Source organism: Metopolophium dirhodum, chromosome 1 (assembly GCF_019925205.1).
Source record: "Metopolophium dirhodum isolate CAU chromosome 1, ASM1992520v1, whole genome shotgun sequence".
Classification (NCBI taxonomy): domain Eukaryota; kingdom Metazoa; phylum Arthropoda; class Insecta; order Hemiptera; family Aphididae; genus Metopolophium; species Metopolophium dirhodum.
In genome coordinates this window covers 158952581-158960849 of record NC_083560.1, presented here as the reverse complement: position 1 = coordinate 158960849, position 8269 = coordinate 158952581, and the positions used below count along the sequence as shown (strand labels likewise).

General features: G+C 56.0%; 1 non-coding gene and 1 pseudogene across 1 annotated transcript; both read right to left on the bottom strand.

The window, feature by feature from the left end:
* Nucleotides 1-2679: 2679 nt before the first annotated feature.
* Nucleotides 2680-5486, bottom strand: LOC132937759 (large subunit ribosomal RNA; annotated as a pseudogene).
* A 369-nt stretch (nucleotides 5487-5855) lies between these two features.
* On the bottom strand, nucleotides 5856-6013 carry LOC132937584 (5.8S ribosomal RNA). The gene has a single exon (XR_009663708.1). It is a non-coding gene; the product is annotated as a 5.8S ribosomal RNA (ribosomal RNA).
* Between the last annotated feature and the right edge of the window lie 2256 nt (nucleotides 6014-8269).

Here is an 8269-nt window from a genome sequence, read left to right as displayed (position 1 = left end):
TGTGGAGTGGCCATTGCAGTCTGCTCCGATCAGTAAGCGTCTGTTTGCTAGGCTTATTTTGGTCAGTAGTTCAGTAAATATAACTGTGGGTTTGTTATATCTGAAGTAAGCTGACACTATCACAACGTCATCTTTACTGACGCCAGTGCCAATTCTGGCAGCCGCAACATAGCGTGTTGTATATTGTCCCAGTTTTATTGCTTTAATTTTATTGTTTGTTACGATTATGGCAGCTTCAGGATTGTCATCGGACAAGATCTGACGACAGCCCTCAAAGCAGGTGACATAGCCATTTATTATGAGTGGGTCTTGGACGAGTATGATGTCAATCTTGTCTTTCAAGCAAATGTCTCTCAGTTGTTCTGAGGCGATCATTTGCTTGTTTAAATTTACCTGGATAATCTTCAGGCAATTCATTTGTGTTCTTCTTCTGTAGTTCCTATAGTGAGCGGTTGGCCGAAGTCAGTCCGCTTTGCAAGGCGTTTCAGAGCAGCTGTCTTTGCAGGACAGCTGTCGCTAGATGCTTTATGTTTACCCTTGCAGTTGCAGCATTTAAATTCTTTGATCTGACATGTTCGACTGTCATGGCTTCCTGCGCAGTTTCGACATGTCGTTTCATCTTCGCGACAGTTTTTTGCCGTATGGCCATATTTTTGGCAGTTGAAGCACTGTGAGACTGAGTGGTTCAGACTCAGTGTGCTTCGTATGCCGCCAATGTACGCTTTCTTTCCTTCAATTCTTCGAAGAATTTCTGGGCTTACTTCAAGGACAAGGTTGGTAACTGTCCCTGATCTTGGCCCAGAGTGGTAGGCCACTCTGATGTCCCGTACATCGGTCTCGGTTAGACCCAATTCCGGATTGCAATCTAGTAGTTCCTGGATTACTTCCTCGTCCGTAAGACTGCTATCTAGGCCTTTGAGAGTCAGTCGTGGTCTTTTCGGAATGATTTCCGAGACCAAGATATTTTCTCTTAGGGCGTCTAAGGTGTCCTTATTGTCCGGTACTAATATGGTCGGACCTTTTATACGATTTTTGTGTACCGCCAGTCTTGGGTTTTTGAGTTTATTCCTTAGTTCTGTCCAGAAGTTTTTCCATAGTTTCGGATATTCTTCGCTTGTCGCGGAACCATTTAGGACAAACCTTGGCATGGCTGGTGGTTTTCTTATGGTGTTTAGGTCTATATTAGTCTTCATTTTACCTCTGCGCTTTTTGGTCCTTTCAACTGTTTGAAAGATGCCTTCAGTTGTAGGTTGTTGGACTTTTGGCACTGAGTTTTTTTCCTTTACTGTCACCGGTGTTACCTTTGTTGTTGGGCCTTTTGACTTTTGTTTTGTTTTCTTAGAGATCTTTTTGCCTAGCCTTCCGTCGTGAACACTGACCCTTGCAGGTTCGGCGTTCGACTTGTTGCGTTGGACCGCGTCTGAATAAGACTCACCCGTGTCTGTTCGCAGTATGGGTGTTTCATCATCATCATTGATGATTGTTTGCGGTCTGCTTGGCTTATTTGGCCTTTCTCTTTTGTCTTTTAATGTTTCTATGTAAGCCCCTTCTAGTTTCGCATGTTGGTACGTGATGTCTCTTACAATCGAGCAGATGCGGTTATAAGATCCCGTGAGTTCCTTACGCATAGAAACTGTTATTCGCTTGTTCAGACTGTCGCCTTCTATGATTGTTTTTAGGTTATCTAATTCCGCGTGAACTAGGTGATTTAGTTCACCAACAGTCTCCTCGGGTGCTTCGTCTGTTTTTGTCTTTTTAGTTTCGATCTCAGTTTTGTCCGTGGGACTCGTGTCTTGCTCGGGTTCGCGTCTTTTTTGCGATGTAGATGGACCCTCTAGATTTTCAAGGCTACCCATATCCGAGAGAGTGTTTTCAGTCACCGAAACGACCGAGCTTTGACTATCTAATCGTCTATAGGTCAGCTGTTGTGGGCCTTGGCTGGTCGGGCTACGCAGGATTCTCATCTGGTCATCTTCAGATAGTTCCTCGTACATATGCTCATGTAGCATATCCCGGGCCGTCTCAGGGGAAGCTTTTACCTCCTTTGAAAGGTCATGTACCTGGAACCTATTTTTATTTGGTAGACCTTCGACCGCTAATATGTCGAGATCTTGTAATGCTTTGTCTATTTTATCCTTGACAATTTCTAGGTGCGTTCCTGATTTGACCTTGCATTTGTCGAGAAATTGTATTTTGTTAGTTAGGCTATCTATTATTTGTATCATTTTCCCTCGATTATGATCGTTAATGGTGTTATGTTTACCTGTTATTGCGTTCTTTGGCCAATATATATCTTCCTGAAAGAACTCTTTCAAAAAGTCCAGTTTCTTTTGCATGTTTTCAATGTCCGTTTCCGTTATATCAAATTTATCCATTTCCGTGTTCCAGCTTACATTATCCGAGCTATTGATGACGACCGATGTGGCGAGCTCACCCACATCTGCCGGGTCTGAGGTTTCCGAGGCCTCTGTACCAGTAACATCATCTTCTTTTCTTTTTGTTGTGTTCATATTAGATTTTGAGGGGAGCGCCCTCTTTTAGCCCAAGTCCCTCTGGCCGCCGGTGGGCTATGCCGACGGTTGCATGTACGCCAAGGGTGGATGTCCGGAGTCGGCCTGCTCCGGACAGTTGAAAGTCTCTTAGCGCCGGACATGTGTCCGGTCGGGCGGGGTCACCACGACAAGGTGGACTTTCTTCGACCCCGAGTAGATAGGGACAGTGAGAATCTCGTTAATCCATTCATGCGCGTCACTTAATTAGATGACGAGGCATTTGGCTACCTTAAAAGAGTCATAGTTACTCCTGCCGTTTACCCGCGCTTGCTTGAATTTCTTCACGTTGACATTCAGAGCACTGGGCAGAAATCACATCGCGTCAACACCCGTCCCGGGCCATCGCGATGCTTTGTTTTAATTAGACAGTCGGATTCCCCTGGTCCGTGCCAGTTCTGAGTTGACCGTTACATGGCTGTCGATCCGGCTACGCGACCGACGCCGCGGCGGCCGGACCGCCCGGTGACGGCGAACCGACACCAAGGCGATCGGCCGGCCGCGACGCGGCCAGCGACCGAAGCTCGGTGGTTCCACGGTCGGCGGACGGCGACGGGCCCGCGGCCGCCTCGAGGCTCCCGGTCCGAAGACCGGGCGCGCGGGCGACGGCCGGGGTGTCGCCAAAACCGCCTACGCTTCTACGACGACCCGAACCCGACAGCCACGCTCCTCAGAGCCAATCCTTATCCCGAAGTTACGGATCGGTTTTGCCGACTTCCCTTACCTACATTATTCTATGCGGCTAGAGGCTGCTCACCTCGGAGACCTGCTGCGGATATCGGTACGAACCGACGCGAAGACTCCGCGTGGCCCTCTCTCGAATTTTCAAGGTCCGCGTGGGGATCACGGACACCGCCGCAACGAGCGGTGCTCTTCGCGCTCGCGTCCCTATCGCCCGGCTAGAGGATTCCAGGGACGTACAACGCTCACAGAGAAAAGAGAACTCTACCCAGATCCCCCGGCGGCTTCTTCGAGTTCATTCTGGTTACCCAGACGAGACAAAAGAGCCCCGAACACTAGGGAGCGGTTCCGCGTCGGGTTCCGGAATACGAACCGGATTCCCTCTCGCCCCAAGGGCGATTCGAAAACGCCTTCGCCCGTGGTACGAGGATCTCTCCCCGGGCTTAGGATCGACTGACTCTTGGACAACGGCTGTTCACAAGAAACCCTTCTCCACGGCAGCCCCCGAGGGCCCCTCTCGAGTATTTGCTACTACCACCAAGATCTGCACCGACGGCGGCTCCAGGCGGTCTCGCGACCTGCCCTTCGACGCACACCGCCGCGCCATCCTACTCGTCGAGGCTTGCCGGGACCGACCGCCGCGAGCGACGACCGGCCCCACTATGCCGTCGACGGCCGAGTATAGGCACGACGCTCCAGCGCCATCCATTTTCAGAGCTAGTTGCTTCGGCAGGTGAGTTGTTACACACTCCTTAGCGGATTCCGACTTCCATGGCCACCGTCCTGCTGTCATCAGCAACCAACGCCTTTCATGGTCTCTGAATACGCGTCGATTTCGGCGCCTTAACTCGGCGTTCGGTTCATCCCGCAGCGCCAGTTCTGCTTACCAAAAATGGCCCACTAAGCGCCTAGGGTTCCGTCGCCGGCTTCGCACGCGGTTCACGCGGTGTACCAGGTAAAGCCGGCGATCTCACCCATTTATAGTTTGAGAATAGGTTGAGGTCGTTTCGGCCCCAATGTCCTCTAATCATTCGCTTTACCGTATGAGACATCCTCCGTGTTACGAGCGTGTTGTTACCGCGCCGTACAGCGCGGAGTCCCACCGGCGTCCGTACGCCCGCGAACGGGCGGGACACATCGGCGCCAGCTATCCTGAGGGAAACTTCGGATGGAACCAGCTACTAGATGGTTCGATTAGTCTTTCGCCCCTATACCCAGCTCAGACGATCGATTTGCACGTCAGAATCGCTGCGGACCTCCATCAGGGTTTCCCCTGACTTCATCCTGGCCAGGCATAGTTCACCATCTTTCGGGTACCAACGTGTGCGCTAAGGGTGCGCCCTCGGACGGCCGAAGCCGACCTGGCGAAGACGCCCCCGGACTGCGGACCAGCGCGACTTTGAACGCCGGTGGGTTCGGTCGCTAGGCCATCGTCCGCACCGTAAACGGTTCACTTTCATTGCGCCAAACGTGGTTTTTCGTAAGATCACCGTTGACTCGCGCACACGTTAGACTCCTTGGTCCGTGTTTCAAGACGGGTCGGAAAGTAGCCCGAAATCGTCGCCGACCGACGGGACCCCGCCTGCGACGGGGCCGCGTCGACGGTTCTTGCCGTCGGGCGAGCCGACCAGGAGCACCAGGGTTCGGCGCGAACGGTCACGCCGAAACGCAACCGCCGCGACGAACGCCACCCAAGCCCTTCGGCCGGCGCCCAACGGGTCGCGACGTCCGCTAACCGAGCGAAAGATCCGGCCGGCGGTTAGACCGACCGTGAATTCGCCCGGCGGGGACTCGCGGGCTCTGTCCGTTTACACCCGAACAGTTTCACGTTCTTATGAACTCTCTCTTCAAAGTTCTTTTCAACTTTCCCTCACGGTACTTGTAAACTATCGGTCTCGTGGCCGTATTTAGCCTTAGATGGAGTTTACCACCAACTTCGGGCTGCACTCTCAAGCAACCCGACTCGAAGGCGCGGTCCGATCCCGGAACGCTGTGACGGCCTCTACTGGCCTGGCACCATCTGCGGGCCATGGCCCCGTTCAAGGGAGACTTGGACCGTCACGTGCGCCCCGGCAACGAGGCCGGCCCGTACGCCACAACTCCCATAGGTGCCGCGACACAAAAGTGCGCGGCGGGATTCGGCGATGGGCTTTTCCCTGTTCGCTCGCCGCTACTAAGGGAATCACGGTTGTTTTCTTTTCCTCCGCTTATTAATATGCTTAAATCCGGCGGGTAGTCCCGCCTGATCTGAGGTCGGAACGTATCGGTTTTTTTTTTTTTAAATTACACGGCAGCCTGCGGTCCGCGCTCCGCCCGTACGGTGACCGTCCGCGTCCGCGTCTCGGAAGCCGGAGAGGTCCGTGGACTCTCAGCCGACCCGGCCGCGCTCTCGCGCGGCGGGCGGACGGGGACGTGCCGTTTGACGACGCGAGAACCCGTGACTGTTTGCCGTCACAACTTGGGCGGACGACCGGAGGCGGCCGCGCGAGCGCGGTTTTCCACGGTCGAACCGCCAATCTCGCACCACCGGAGCGGCCGACGGGCGGGCGGACAGTCCCCGGGAGGACTGCCGCCGCCGTCGGACGCCTGCCGGCGGCGCATCGGTCTGGCCGAGTATCCGGTATACGACCCTCAGACAGGCGTGGCCCGGGACCCGCGGGTCACCGAGGCCGCAATGTGCGTTCGACTGGTCGATGTTCGTATAACCTGCGGATTACACGACGACGCGCAGATAGCTGCGGTCTTCATCGATCCACGAGCCAAGTGATCCGCTGTTCGGGGTCGGGTGTTTTTTTTTTGTCGACGAAACTTCTACCGGCCACGCGCCGTGCGCGGACGCACGGCGGGGCCCGTATGGTCTTTCGACGTTAACCATCTTTCGGTCGACGCTCGGTCGGGGGTCGCGGCGCGCGGGCGGTCGGCGAGCTAGTCGCGAGCGCACGCGGCCACGGGGTCGGATTAGGCGCGCGCGAGACCGGCAAGTGCTGCCGGTACCGCGGGCCCGTCTCTAATGATCCTTCCGCAGGTTCACCTACGGAAACCTTGTTACGACTTTTACTTCCTCTAAACGGCCGATTTCGGTCATCTTCGCGATCGCGCGACGACCCAGCCCCCGAGGGGGCCGAATAACGCGCGTCCACTCCGAAGACCTCAATGCGACCGTTCAATCGGTAGTAGCGACGGGCGGTGTGTACAAAGGGCAGGGACGTAATCAACGCGAGCTGATGACTCGCGCTTACTGGGAATTCCTCGTTCACGTGGAAAAATTGCAAGCCACGATCCCTAAGCACGAAGGAGGTTCAGCGGGTTACCCGGAAGCCTGTCGGCCCAGGAATGTTAACACACGCTGATTCCTTCAGTGTAGCGCGCGTGCGGCCCAGAACATCTAAGGGCATCACAGACCTGTTATCGCTCAGTCTCGTGCGGCTATTTTCGTCCGCCGCCTGTCCCTCTAAGAAGAGTTTAAGCTCCTGGGAGCCGGCGGTAGCCCTAGTAACGTATCGTGATCCGCCGGCGACGGCCGCGAACACGGCGCGCTTCACCACGGAGCCCGACGCACGACGGACGCGCGCCGACCGGAGGTTGCCCCCCGGCCGACACACGCCCGCCGCACGCCGGGACGCGGATGGCGCGGCCGCGCTCGACGACCGCCGTGGACGACGGGCGAACGCGTTCGGGGATACCGGGCCGAGCCGACGGGTACGCGAACACGAACGGCCGAAACCGCCCGCGCCGCGCACACGCCGACCCGGGGTTACCCGCCTAGTTAGCAGGACAGAGTCTCGTTCGTTATCGGAATTAACCAGACAGATCGCTCCACCAACTAAGAACGGCCATGCACCACCACCCACCGAATCAAGAAAGAGCTCTCAATCTGTCAATCTTTCCGGTGTCCGGGCCTGGTGAGGTTTCCCGTGTTGAGTCAAATTAAGCCGCAGGCTCCACTCCTGGTGGTGCCCTTCCGTCAATTCCTTTAAGTTTCAACTTTGCAATCATACTTCCCCCGGAACCGAAAAGCTTCGGTTTCCCGGAAGCTGCCCGCCGGGTCGTTAATGAAACGCCGGCGGATCGCTAGCTGGCATCGTTTACAGTTAGAACTAGGGCGGTATCTGATCGCCTTCGAACCTCTAACTTTCGTTCTTGATCATACGAGAACGTACTTGGCAAATGCTTTCGCGTCAGTTCGTCTCGAGACGATCCAAGAATTTCACCTCTAACGTCTCGGTACGAATGCCCCCGCCCGTCTCTGTTGATCATTACCTCCGGTCCCGAAAACCGGCCCGGCGGGACGCGCGGGCGACTGGCGCCCGCGGCCCGGCGGCCCGCGCACGGAAACGCCCCGGAGGGCGATTTCGCGCGCCCGCGAAGGGCGGAGATGCGCGGGACCGAGGTCTTGTTCCATTATTCCATGCGACCAGTATTCAGGGCCTTTTGACGAGACGGCCGTGAAGCCGCCCCGCCAGATTTGAGCCTGCTTTGAGCACTCTAATTTGTTCAAAGTAAACGTGTCGGCCCGCCGACGGCAATCGGTGAAGATCACCGCGCAGCAAGATTGGAGTAGGCGGCCGCCGTCGTCGAACCCCGACGGCCGCGCGACGCGTGGCCGCGCGGCGCGCCGGAAGCCCGAGACACGTGTCCGCCTGCCGACAATACGTCCGGCCGACGTGCCGGTAACTAACACCCCGAGACGGCTGACGAGCGCGACGACGACCGCGCCGACGGGACACGTGGTCCCGCGACACGGCCGGCCGCGACACGACGGACCGCCAGGGTGGTCCGGCACCGCCCAGACACAGATCCGACTACGAGCTTTTTAACCGCAACAACTTTAATATACGCTATTGGAGCTGGAATTACCGCGGCTGCTGGCACCAGACTTGCCCTCCAATTGATCCTCGTTTAAAGGTTTTAAAGTGTTCTCATTCCGATTACGGGGCCTCGGATGAGTCCCGTATCGTTATTTTTCGTCACTACCTCCCCGTTCCGGGAGTGGGTAATTTGCGCGCCTGCTGCCTTCCTTGGATGTGGTAGCCGTTTCT